The 13,042-nt window shown below is 35.8% G+C and overlaps 1 protein-coding gene across 2 annotated transcripts in view; it reads right to left on the bottom strand.

Moving 5' to 3' along the window:
- LOC111049969 (Down syndrome cell adhesion molecule-like protein Dscam2) overlaps positions 1–13,042 on the bottom strand; it is a 244,556-nt gene that overhangs the window by 90,286 nt on the left and 141,228 nt on the right. The window lies entirely within an intron of this gene.

Raw genomic sequence — 13,042 nt, 5'->3', positions numbered from 1 at the left:
GCCAACCGGTAGAATCCCTGGGAAAGCACTCAACTATGAACCAGCAGGTAAGAGACACGTTGGAAAACCAAGGAAAAGGTTGTCTTGAAACTAGACACGATCATAAAGTTAAATTTTGAATATATTTTTGATAAATTTCAATTTCCAAGGCTATTTGAAAGACCGGAACAGGCAATCATGCCTATACCGTGGAAGTCAGAAGAAGAAGAAAGACAGTAAACAAGAACAAACAGGAAAATAGGAACAGAAGCGAAGGTGGAAAATTGATTATATGGGGAAGCCTAGGTCAAATCCGAAAGTATAATAGAACGAAAAATTAAAATTCAATATTCATCAAGATAGGATAGATTAATCGAGATAGGAGAAATGGATAAGACCATAAATGTTAGAATAACATTGAATAACTTTCAACAGGTTATGTGAAATCGTTTTCAGCAACCCATTTTAAAATCTGTTACATTAATTCAGCTCCATACTTCAATAATGTTATAGAATTATCATATTTTATGGAACAATGAATTATTATTTGTTCCGAGCTTGTATACTAATTGATTTTATGAATAACAAGGATAATGTGCTACTCACTGAGTAGCAGAGGAAATTAATTTTCTGAATGTTTCCCTGCCAGGCAAATGATCAAAAGAAGTGAAAGCTGTCAAACACAGGCGTTCTTCGCGAATGAAATTCACTCGTTTGCAGTCAGTTACATGCATATATCACACTATAATCCTCATTTTGATAGAAAATTGCGATTAAATCCAGTAAAATAAATCCTCTCTGTGAAGATCTCGAAAGCAGAAGCTTGATTCGATGAGAAATTAGGTACTGTTTCCGTAAAATATTTCCTCAACATTTTAAATTCACTTTTTTACAGTTTCCGTTAGAAGAATAGTCACAACTCATAACCATTCACCCATTATCCATAATTCTCTATTACTATGGCTAATCGTTTCGACCTCTTAACATTATTCCTTAGGGATCAATAAGTTATGGACAGAGGGCAAAATGAATGAGTTGCAGTTTTCAATAATCGCTCCAATCATTCAATACAGTGTCATAATTTCAATCATTATCCACTAGAAACCGTTCCTACATACCATTGATTATCACGGCCTTTTCCTAGTGAGTTCTATCAAATGAAAATCTCCTAGCGATCAAATAGAATAGAATAGAGTTGTTTCTCATAAACAATAGTACAATATTACAATAAAAAAACAAAACAAAAGTTATTATCCATATTTATAAAATGCTATGGCTCAAAAATATAACAATGTAAGAATACAAAGAAATATTTCTCATTTAAACATCGCCATATGCAGTCATAATAATAATATAACCATTAAAGTCATTAGTCACATTAATTTTCAACTACTTATGCTCATAAAAAAAACTGATATCAAAAATGAAAAAAAATCATATTTCTTAAAAAAAACGAAATAGGCTAATGATAGACAGATGCTCATTGTAATGAACAGTTGAATAGCTAATTCTTCACTTAGAAACCATTCCCATAGACTCTCATACCACTAACTGATATCAAAAATGAAAAAAATCATATTTCTTAAAAAAAAAAACGAAATAGGCTAATGATAGACAGATGCTCATTGTAATGAACAGTTGAATAGCTAATTCTTCACTTAGAAATCATTCCCATAGACTCTCATACCACTAAATTATATCAAAAATGAAAAAAAATCATATTTCTTAAGAAAAAAAACGAAATAGGCTAATGATAGACAGATGCTCATTGTAATGAACAGTTGAATAGCTAATTCTTCACTTAGAAACCATTCCCATAGACTCTTATAACACTAACTGATATCAAAAATGAAAAAAAATCATATTTCTTAAAAAAAACGAAATAGGCTAATGATAGACAGATGCTCATTGTAATGAACAGTTGAATAGCTAATTCTTCACTTAGAAACCGTTCCCATAAATTCTCATACCACTAACTATTCACAGATAGATAGCTTGAAAGCATGAAACATAAGATATCACATTCTGAGAGCTTCTTCTCACTGCCTTTTCTTAGCAAATTCTATATGTAAATTCGGGATAGTTCCGAAACAAAACTCCAGATTCAGATAGTGGACAGAATCATAGTAATAATGTTCCATGAGAAACTCTAATTGCCTTTTCATAGAAAATTCTATAATGAATTCGGGGATATTCCGAAACAAAAACTCCAGATTCAGATAGTGAAGAGAATAATAATTTGTAGTAATAACACAATTGTCTTTTTCTTTAGGGCTACTTTTGAATATAAACATCAAAATTACATTAGTAGATAAACATGTCGTGACGAAATAATTTAAAAAGGGTACCTTACTCAGATTTATATTTTCATTTATAATAACACAATATTTGATGTTTCATGCTTTCGAGTTATCTATCCGTGAATAGATAGTAGAGCACTCGAACGACAGCTTCCACATGTACGCACATGGACGCACTCGTACATGAACGAGAGGATCACATAAATACATTCAGAGTGAGATACCGGGCGATACTTGTTGACGCGAGAAAATCGCGCCAGTTTTGCGCTAGTCGAGTAAATAGCCGGATCAGCATTGGATCAAACTGCTTTGCAAGCTGCTCCCCTCCTCCGCCTCTACCATCTTGTGTGTCCTATTGGGCCTTGGCAAACACACGCCGGCAAACAAATGCCATCCATGTGCTCGTGTGCTTACACTCAGAATTATACTTTCAATCTGCCGCTGTTTTCGGATTTTACACAATGACGGCTACTGGTTCCGTGAACTGTGAACCCAATCTGTGTGTACAATCCAAAATGTACGGTATTATTAGAGTCGTGACACAAGGATAACCTTATTTCAATTCAAGTCGGGCTCCACAATACAGGATCAAGTGAAAGTTGTGGATAACAATTAATATTACTTTGTTACGTTCCGCTGGGTATTGCAGTGCCGGAGTGTTTACAGACTTCATCAAATTGTTGAAAGCTAGTTCATTCCACTCTCATCCTTTTTGTATGAGCTTTTCCTTATTTCTTCAATCTTCATCTTGAATGTCTTCTTTTATTAGAAGATTTTTCAAATTGTCTTACTAATGATATCAACTAATTAAACTGTTCATCCTCTCGTGGAAAATTATTTCTTCTTGCAAAATTATTTCTTTAATATGTGAATATTTCCTATTTTAGTGATAATAATGTGAAATATTTCTTCTATGTTTGGTTTTGAAGCATCTAAATTTAAAAATATACTTTGTGAAATTAAAGGACTGAATATTTTGTGAAGTGAACAACAACAAGACTTAACCTCTCGCTAGCAACGAATCGAAACCTGATGGAATTTATTAGAGTCAAATGGGCGTTCGGTTCTATGCGGTTTCTACTCGGTACCGAATTCAAACCGAATTACCATTTCACACTTATCGGAATTTGCCGAAAACAAACCGAAAACGAAACGAACCGAATGAGTGTGAAACTAGCCTAACGGACTATGTGAAACCTTATCTGAATTTAGGAGAGGAATAGCACAAGGTTACCTTATTTTTTCTCTCCCTATCATTTTGATGATGTACTTATTGTATCAATCAATAAAGAATAAAGAATAAAAGTCTTCATTGTAGTCTATCAAATAGTTGAATATTATTTGAATTATGTGGATGGCACATTTGGAAGAATGAAAGCGTGCCATGTTAAGGTGCTTACAGATTTACGCGCCGCGAACATGAGAAATTCACTTTTAATCCATTCTTCTTCCATTTAGATATATGACTCGAGATTTCTGCTCCAGCATTGTTTTTTGAAAATCATACACTGTTTCAGCTACCGGTACAATGCCATGTATTTATACTCCATAAATTCCCAAACTTTTTGTACTTTGTGATTTATATTTCCACTTAGCTCATATTATTTTTCTTATTAAGTTATAGTATTGTTTTAATATTACAAAATTCAACACTGCGCTTCTGCTTTGTTTTTCTAAATAAATTTTTATAGCTGTTCTTGCACATTATATGCACATTTGTACCGCAATGGCCGAAAATACTTTGCTTAGACTTTTTGAAATAGCAACTATATAATATTCGAAATATGTAATTATAATATATGATACTGGCAGCGCCTATAAACAATTGCTGTCAGTTTAATTCTAAGATAAAATATTGTAATTTTTTGTTTGTATAAGAAAAAGGAGAATAAATTTCATTTTCATTTTCATTTTCATTTTCATTTTTCATTTTTCAGTGGACTCGCTTACCTTTATTTTGAGTACCAATTCCTCTGTTTTCTTCCTTCCCCCCATTTCTCCCTTATCTTTTTCCCTCATTACTTCTCTTCTCTTCTTTGCCTGCCTATTACATGGTAAACCATAGTTGGCTAGGTATCTTACTCTCTTTTTTTTCTCTTCTCCAACACACCCAACCACAAAGCCCATGGTTTTTTATATTTGTAACATTTTATTGTGTTTTATTTGTTTCAAACTCTTTGTAATTTTGTTTTGTCTTGTTATGTGTGTTTTTAATAAAAAAAAAAAAAAAATAAATGAAATAAAATTAGCTGATGCAAAGCTTCTTATATCTGTATCTTACCGTTTCTGTAAAAATACAGATATAGTCAGCTGATTAAAAGTGAATTGCTCATGTTCGCGGCGCGTATATCGGTACTTAAAGGTGCGTACAGACTTTCGCTCTGCTCCGCAACCGAACGTCACTCCAGCAGAGCGATTGATGATCGACCGGGGAGCAACAATGGTTCGACCGGGGAACGCGAGAAGATCTAACATCTTCCGTAACGTTCATGATGGGTGCGTGGGCGGCGCGACTGTAGTTCGATGGAGGAACGAGGGCGGTACGAGGGTGGTACGAGGGAGGAGCGTGCTCGGAGCGGGTTGGAAGAGCGTATATGTGTACGCAGCTTATTGTTTATAAGAATGAAAAAACTTTCGTACTGGTCACCTTAAGCTCACCTGTTGAAAGCAAAACTTCTTGTAGAGCTGTGAAACTATTCAATGATGAGACAGCTCAAGAGATCACGCTAGCTTCAGTCACTTACGTTGGATATCTATGTAGCTAACAAAATATTGCATATTTTCGTCATTGATAACGATACTGTAATTTGTAGGAAGAAACGAACATTGAAATTACTAGTCTTGTAAGGAAAACTCGTGAAAAAGGGAGGTTTTCTTTTTTTCCGTTGTATATCAGAATGAAGACTAGAAGATTTGAATAACTCTAAACTATTATTATTGGAAAGTCCAAGGAAAGAGATCCGTAGGAAGGAGACGAAACTCATGGCTGAAGAACCTTCGGGATTGGTTTGGAAGCAGCAATAATGACCTATTTCAATCTGCGGTCTCAAAAGTAAAAATCGCCTTGATGATTGCCAACCTTCGAAACGGAGACGGCACCTAAAGAAGAAGAAACTATTATTCAAACTATTATTTTCGTCATTGATAATGATACTGTAATTTATAGGAAGAAATGAACATTGAAATTACTAGTCTTGTAAGGAGAAACTCGTGAAAAAGGAAGGTTTTCCTTTTGTCCGTTGTATATCAGAATGAAGACCAGAAGATTTGAATAACTCTGAACTATTATTTTCGTCATTGATGATGATACTGTAATTTCTAGGAAGAAATGAACATTGAAATGACTAGTTTTGTAAGGGAAAACTCATGAAAAGGGGAGGTTTTCCTTTTGTCCGTTTTATATCAGAATGAAGACCAGTAGATTTGAACATACCCTTGAAATTAATTAGTTTGTATTCATGAACAAGAAGAAACAATAGAATACTTGAACCTTCAATCTTCAATCAATGGGACAGCTCTCAGATCTGTTAAATTAACCTTCAACCTCCAATCAATGGATTTTGGTTGAATTCCATGGATTCTCTATGTAGTCATCATCTTTGTTAATCAAATAGATAAGTTTGTACCAGGAGAGAAACTGAATCGATGTTACCGTATCTCAGAAATTCCGAGCGATGATTATCTTATTTCATATACTCTACTTGTTGACATTAGCAACAATTGGGAGCAACAAAGGTCCAATAGCCCTTCACGGCTGGTGATCGAATTGAATCCACTATCCAGGGAGTATTGAGCAAACATGAAAGTGGCATTCTCCACTTACTGTGATAAAGTGAAGAGCGGAGAAAATACATAGAGAGTTCATACATTGAGAGAATGATTTTCGGCGAGAGAGAAAGAGATAGTTTGGAGTGAGAGAGATTGTTTGTTCAATAGAGTAATATGGAAAAGGAAGTACAGTGATACTGTTGAGTACATGGTCCGTTGCAAAGGGAATAAACTTCTTGCATACCGCTCTCTAGTGCATTGTGGAAGCCGTTAATGTAGTGATAAACACTTGGTTCCAATGTGTTTGCAGATTTGCTCACAATATCAATGGCAAACTTTGAAGCCCAGGAGTGGGCTTACTTTAATTTGTTTGCAAAAGTTATACCATGAGGATAAGCCACGATACTACACCACATTCCCGGCTTCCCAATGGATTCTATCAGTTTCCATTAGATTGAATTTATGTGGGCTACTCCCAATTATTCATGTAACATAGTAGTGATTTAATCTTCACACAGAAATTCTTGATTCTGAGGAGAAACGAATTATGGATAATCATTGAGTGGTTGATGTGAGCAGTCAATTTCTTGGATGAGGCTTTTGATCTTTTCCGGCTGAAATCCTTATTACATTCAACTTCTTTGTTCCTCCCCTTATACTAATGTTATGATGATAGAATCCTACTTTAGATGTTATTAAGAGAGTGAAGGAAGCTTTATATCACTTCTCATGACCAGTTGAAACAATAAATCAAATACTTGGAAAGCCTAAAATGATAAAGGTGGTGTTCCAGATCAAGTGAGGTCCACGTTATAAGGATAACATATTTATGATGCTATATCCTTGCCTATCATTCGACAAAGATGGTGATATCTTTTTCTAGCTCCGCAACGATATTTGAAAAGATATTCTATGAGAATTCATAGTAATACAGAGACACCAATTTTGTTTGAGATTCATCTTATTTCATCTCACCTAGACTTTTATTCCGGACTCAAACTCAATCACAATCCACTTGGCAACCGTAGCCAATAGGTTTATCGCTTGCTTAATAGCCTCATGGAGTTTGATCTCAGGTCTGACGAATATATTTTTCTCGAATCCAGTGTTTTGGATGATCATGTTGAGCTTGTAAGTTTTTACCTGGAAACAGTCATGAAGTCATGTTATTGATCCTGAAATTGATCAGGTGTGATTTGAAAATCCCAGACACCGGACCTATCTATTCTTATTACCAGTCAGATTATTCGATATAAGTATCATGTATCAGTCCTAGATCCTCACTCCTCACTAACTATCAAAATCAGTATGTATCACTTTTAACAAAAATGAAGTTTCTTTGTCCTTTTAAATTATTCCTCTGAATCTTCAAGCTGGGTTTACACCAAAGTTATTAACAAAATGTTAATAACTTAATCCTTATAGATTCTATTAGATTAAACGGTGCTTGACAAACACATATTATATTACACTATTTATATTGTATTTTGTAAAAGAAGAAGAGAAAAATCAATTTCATTTCAATCAATTTCAATATAACGGCGACTCAATGGAGCACCATATTCACCTTCAATATTATTGTACTCATTTAACTGCTCGAAGTGCAAAGAAGGGAGAAGGTAAGCGAATGAATCAAAGAGTGACGGGATGGAGCAATAATAATAGGGATTGTCTTAGCTTGCTTCTCCGCAATAACAAATCGTTTTTCAATCAATATTGTTTTTGGTACGAGGCTGTTGCCGCTCGAATCTGCAGTATAACAACAATTCCGCGACGTCACCCTAGAGAGGTGGAGAGACTTTTGTTGTTGAAAGCTGTTTTGGAGTGGCGTGCCAAGGTGATGGAGCGGAAGGGGCGAGGGGGAAGCCAGTAGGTCCGGACGAAAATGAAAGAGCTTACAAACCGTCGGATCAATCTGGAACTCGATTGGTACGCCGTGACGTAACAGTGGAGCTTTGTCTGTGGAAACATCAAAAACCGAACGGAAAGGAAGGACCTCGAGCGTCAGGCAACAGAAAGAGGCGCGCACCTCTGTCCGCCCATCTCCGTTGAGACAGAAACAGAAACAGAGCTGAATAATCGACTAAAAACACCAACACAACACAACCACCCAGCTGCTGAACCCTTTTCTTCCCAGCCGAGTCTCTGTTTTGTTCGCGAAATTCTTTCAGCGACGTAGGCGAACGAATTAACCGTCATTTCGGGACTTGGGGTGCATCAAAGAAGGCCGTTTCATTGCCTATTTCTCCACTCCCATTCAAAAGCTTTGAGTACAGTTTCAGTGGTCTTCGTCTGTTTTATTCGATTAAGTCTAATTCAAACTAAATTTAGTAGAAGTGAATTTTCCATATCCAAAACCGAACGACAATAACAGTGATATAATCCTTAAAATAAGGTAAGACCAGTGAGTATAGAATGTAACATTCTATACTATAGGATTATTGTATATTATTCTTCATTCCATTCCATAGAATGATACATTCTATACTCACTGGGTAAGACTCGATGGAATACATTTGTAACCACAGAGTCATTCCAACATCCTATAATCGTTCTGGGAATTCATTGTTATCGAATCTCCTCTACAATACAATTAATCCAATGAGCCCCAGATCAAAATAAGATAAGGAAATGAATAAAGAATTGATGATCATGGAAATATGATAATTCCATAGGAATGATAGTAGAGAGGCAGTTAAAATTACATGCATAGTTCAAATAGTTTGTTAATCATGACCACAAACTGATTATATAGTATGGGTGGAGGCCTATGATTGGCCATTAGCAGTTGACCAATGAAAGTTGACCTGTACTGTCATTGGCGAAGACTGGACATGCCTTAATCAAACCAAATATTTTTCTGGTCAATTTTTAAGCTTCCAGTTCCCTGGATATTGATAATGGTGTAACAACTGGAACCAGTATCTCAAATGTTTAAGATACTTAGTGCAGACAGTTTTGGGCTGAATTCCTGTAGTCTTCATTGCTTTTCTGATAAATAAATAACTGATAAATATCAGACTGATTTCATCTAATACCACATACTACCACAATACCACCTTACCAACAACAAAGAAAGTTATTTGAACTCACATTATACTAGTAACTATCTAGAATTCAATTGAAATAGAAATGTTCAGTTTTCATTTTTCAAATTCTCGTTATCAGAACGTTTCTATAGATTTTGGAGTATTGTTGTTTAGAAATTCTCCTGCGCAATGTAAGAAGCATTGTACAGCTACAGGTCTGCAGGCGAGTGAGCGGATTGGGAAAGTCTTGGCTACTGGACTGGAATGATGATAAGAAAATGTGTAGTGCTGCTAATTTCGGAACAAGCTTTATCAATGGTCATGATATCGAGCAAATAGAACCTCATTCCAGTTTCACAAAATAAATGCAAGTTTTATTCAGTTTAGTACCTGTAGAGCAAACTCGGTCAATTAGCATGCTTCGACGAATTTCAATAGCTTGAACAGAGATTTGTAATGACAAAGACGTCTGTTCTTTCATTCTACAGTTGTTCTGGAAAGAAATTGTTCTCGAATCTCTTCTGTACATTACAACTCCAGTGGCAATTGAGGAGTAAACATATCATATTTGAACTGCCGAATTAAGGGTGACCTGAATGCTCGCAACAATCTTCTTTAATATAACACCAAACAGATTTAGCAAAATACTTCAAGACAATCCTCAAAACTTGCAACACTACTTATTCAATGACTAGATAAATAGATAGAGTCCGACTCTCAATAACAAAAGAGCCCAAGATTTGAGCGATATTTGAACAGAAATCGTACTTAAACTTCAGTATCCTATCATACACGGATGAATCAGTATCATACAATAACTTTATTCATTCATTTATTCATTCTTTATTCATTTATACAATAATCCATTATCAAAATGACAGGGAGAGGAAAAATAAGTTAAACTTGTGCTAACTGTAACTAATCTGGTTTTATGCTAAACCAGCATGATCGTACTCAATTTCGACTGATTTGATAACAACTTGGACCTGGGATGAGTTGATGAAATCATCAGAGCGATGGGAAAGTAATCACACTGTGACCTATTGCAGGAAAAGCCACAATGAAGATTGAAGAAGATAATAAGATAGAAAAACCAACAAGATAAGTACGTTGATCCCATGGTCATGACATTTATAGGCCAGAAATATTTCTTACAAGAGGATTTTTGCTGCCGGAGTATTTTATAGGTAGAAGAAGAATTGTATGGTGAGGTAACTGAGGGCGTCATTGCAGAGACGGATTTAAACAAGATATATTGGAGAGTAAACTAACATAATACTAGAAGGAGCCAAGTTGAATTTTGCTTCATAATACTTCAATGGTACTCTAGTCATTTTAATATTTGCAGTCACTGTGGACTTCTAACAGCAGGAAATCACATGCATTCTAATTGTAAGTTTCAAACGTTCAAATAGCATTGATAGCCCAACAATGTCACAATCTCTCCGTGTGTCACACACACCCTGTTAAAACGAATCCCCACTGTTTATGACTTCGAATGAGTTAAATCCCTATGCTTGAATGAGCTGTATGCATCAGGAACGTCTTAAAATTCCTCTGAATGATAATAAAAGACAACCAGTGGTGTTTAATTATCCATCTTAACTTTTTTGCAGATGATTATGTCAACATGAACTCCAGGCTTATTACACGTGGGCAATGAGACGGATGACTACAATAAAAGATAAGGACTTACTGCTTTAGATGGGTTATTAACAAGATTTTAATAGACTGTGTTATATTTACAAATACAGATACAAATATACATCAAGGGTGTCCCTCCTTCCCTATGGCCAAAAGCTGAATTTTTTTGAACCCCACCGAACAATTATTGTTTTTGAACTCACTCTGTGGGCACACCTGTATACCTATACATTATGGATACATGATATACTATATTCATTACTGCTAACCACGGCGGTGATTGCTAAGCTCTGAATGCTACAGGTAAAACGGATCTATCACCTTCAAACTGATCACCTCCATAATAATTATTGTGATGATCCAATAAGACCAGTATAGAAAAGTTTTCCTACTTGCGCATAACAGCATGTGTTTTCTGTATGCTGAATGCCGCCGATAAAGCGGATGTATCACCTTCAAACTGATCACCTCCAACATTGTAATGATCACCACCACCAATGAGACTAGTACAGAAACGTTTCCCTACTTGTGCATCACAGCATGTGTTTTCTGTGGACTTTTTCTAGGCAATGCTTACTCACGCTAATGAAGTGGTGTCAGGATGATGTAGAAGCCAGCTGTTTTTAGCGGCCACTATCTATTGCCGCGGCCGAGTCCTCCCATATTTGGACAATCAATCATTGGCCTGTGTCAACGCAGTGACGCGAATCTGTTGATTCAAGCGTCCGCCAGGGGTGCCTGGTGCGCCCAGAGTGCACCGGCACTGATACAACGCGCGCAAATGCCCAAGTTAAACAGTTCTACAGATTAATGTTGTGACAGTACGGTAATTAGCTTAGTTGTTTACCGTGAAATCGCGTCAAGAGGCCAGGCAGTCACTGCTGCGTTCTGATCGAACCTCTTCTTTGTCGCCCGACTAATTGATCGACTTCGATGCACTTCATTAACGCTTTGTACAATTCCACTCGCAATTCAATCCTCGCTGTTTTCTCCTCCCTGCCATTAATTACCGTTAACGAACTCGAACACGGCCCAGCTCTAATTACAAGTCCGGAAAACACTGCCACCCCACCCCACCCACAACAATCAACCCCTAGTAATCCGATAATTGTTATCGCTGTATAAGAATGCCAGCGAACAGTGACATGCGAAACGCGGAACGTATCGTTCAAGTCTGTGTTCAACAAACTCACTGACAGGCTGTCCAATTTGTGCTTTTCTGGAAATTAATCAACATTGCAATCGAGAGAAAATCAATGAATGATTTTTTTCCCATCGAATGGTACACTGCACAACATAATGAATCCGATCTGTGAGTAATCTAATACGAATCTTGTAATGAACTGAACATGAATTGTTGGTGGTCATCTCGAGTTACTGAGCCACTGAGTTACGGCATAGAGTTAAGATATTTAATATCTTTAGATGATACTCATGGTATGATTTGTCTCTGGTTACGGTTAAAATGTTTTTTACCACATTTTCGTCATGTAACGTTTGTAACAAAGCAGAATAACTCCTATCACTTAATATCAATAAATCTGACAAGGATTGTTGAGGTTTGACAATGGAATTCATTAGTAACATTTGTAATTATTCAACCAGTGACAACAAAATAATGGGCTTTTAAAAGGAGCTAATGATAGATTTTTGTAAGAATCATTGAATAATTCTGTTGATTTTATAGTGATGGGAATTATTCCATAGTCTTGCATTGCCAGATGAGAAAAATGTTCTAGGTCATTACTTCACCCCTCACTGATAATAATTATTTTCAATGGTATTCGATGGAGAAGATCATTCACCCCTAGCTAATAAAAAATCTTCTATCATTTTGTAATACAATTCACCATAAGATGACAGATTCACCAGACTTAGCTCCCACATACTTAAAACTTAAACTTTTTGCAATCCATTGTAAGATGTTTCCCAATTGTTTTGTTTTGAAGTTTTCCAATAATTCATCAAAACCTACAAATCTACTTTTGTTACAACAACTCATCCCTTATAGGTTTTCATTAAACTAATGTTAGTCTATTGTTAATTATCAAAAGAATCTTCTAGAAACTCTACTTTATATTCTCCACAAACTTGCAAATAATTCAAGTATCAAGATGAAATTATCACAAAGAATCATTATTGGAACGGAAGAGCTACAAGAACAACGAACGCATTTAACAAATTGAGATGTACTTCATCTTAAGATGAACAAACTTGAGATTATCTTGGAATGAACAAACTTGAGATGAACAAGCTTGAGATTTAGTTCATCTCAAGATTAACCACAAATTCTGATAGTTCAAGTTAATATACATGAGTTCA

The sequence above is a fragment of the Nilaparvata lugens genome, chromosome 2 (assembly GCF_014356525.2).
Source record: "Nilaparvata lugens isolate BPH chromosome 2, ASM1435652v1, whole genome shotgun sequence".
Taxonomy (NCBI): domain Eukaryota; kingdom Metazoa; phylum Arthropoda; class Insecta; order Hemiptera; family Delphacidae; genus Nilaparvata; species Nilaparvata lugens.
Note: the sequence above shows the minus strand (reverse complement) of the source record. Positions and strands in the feature narration are given on the sequence as shown.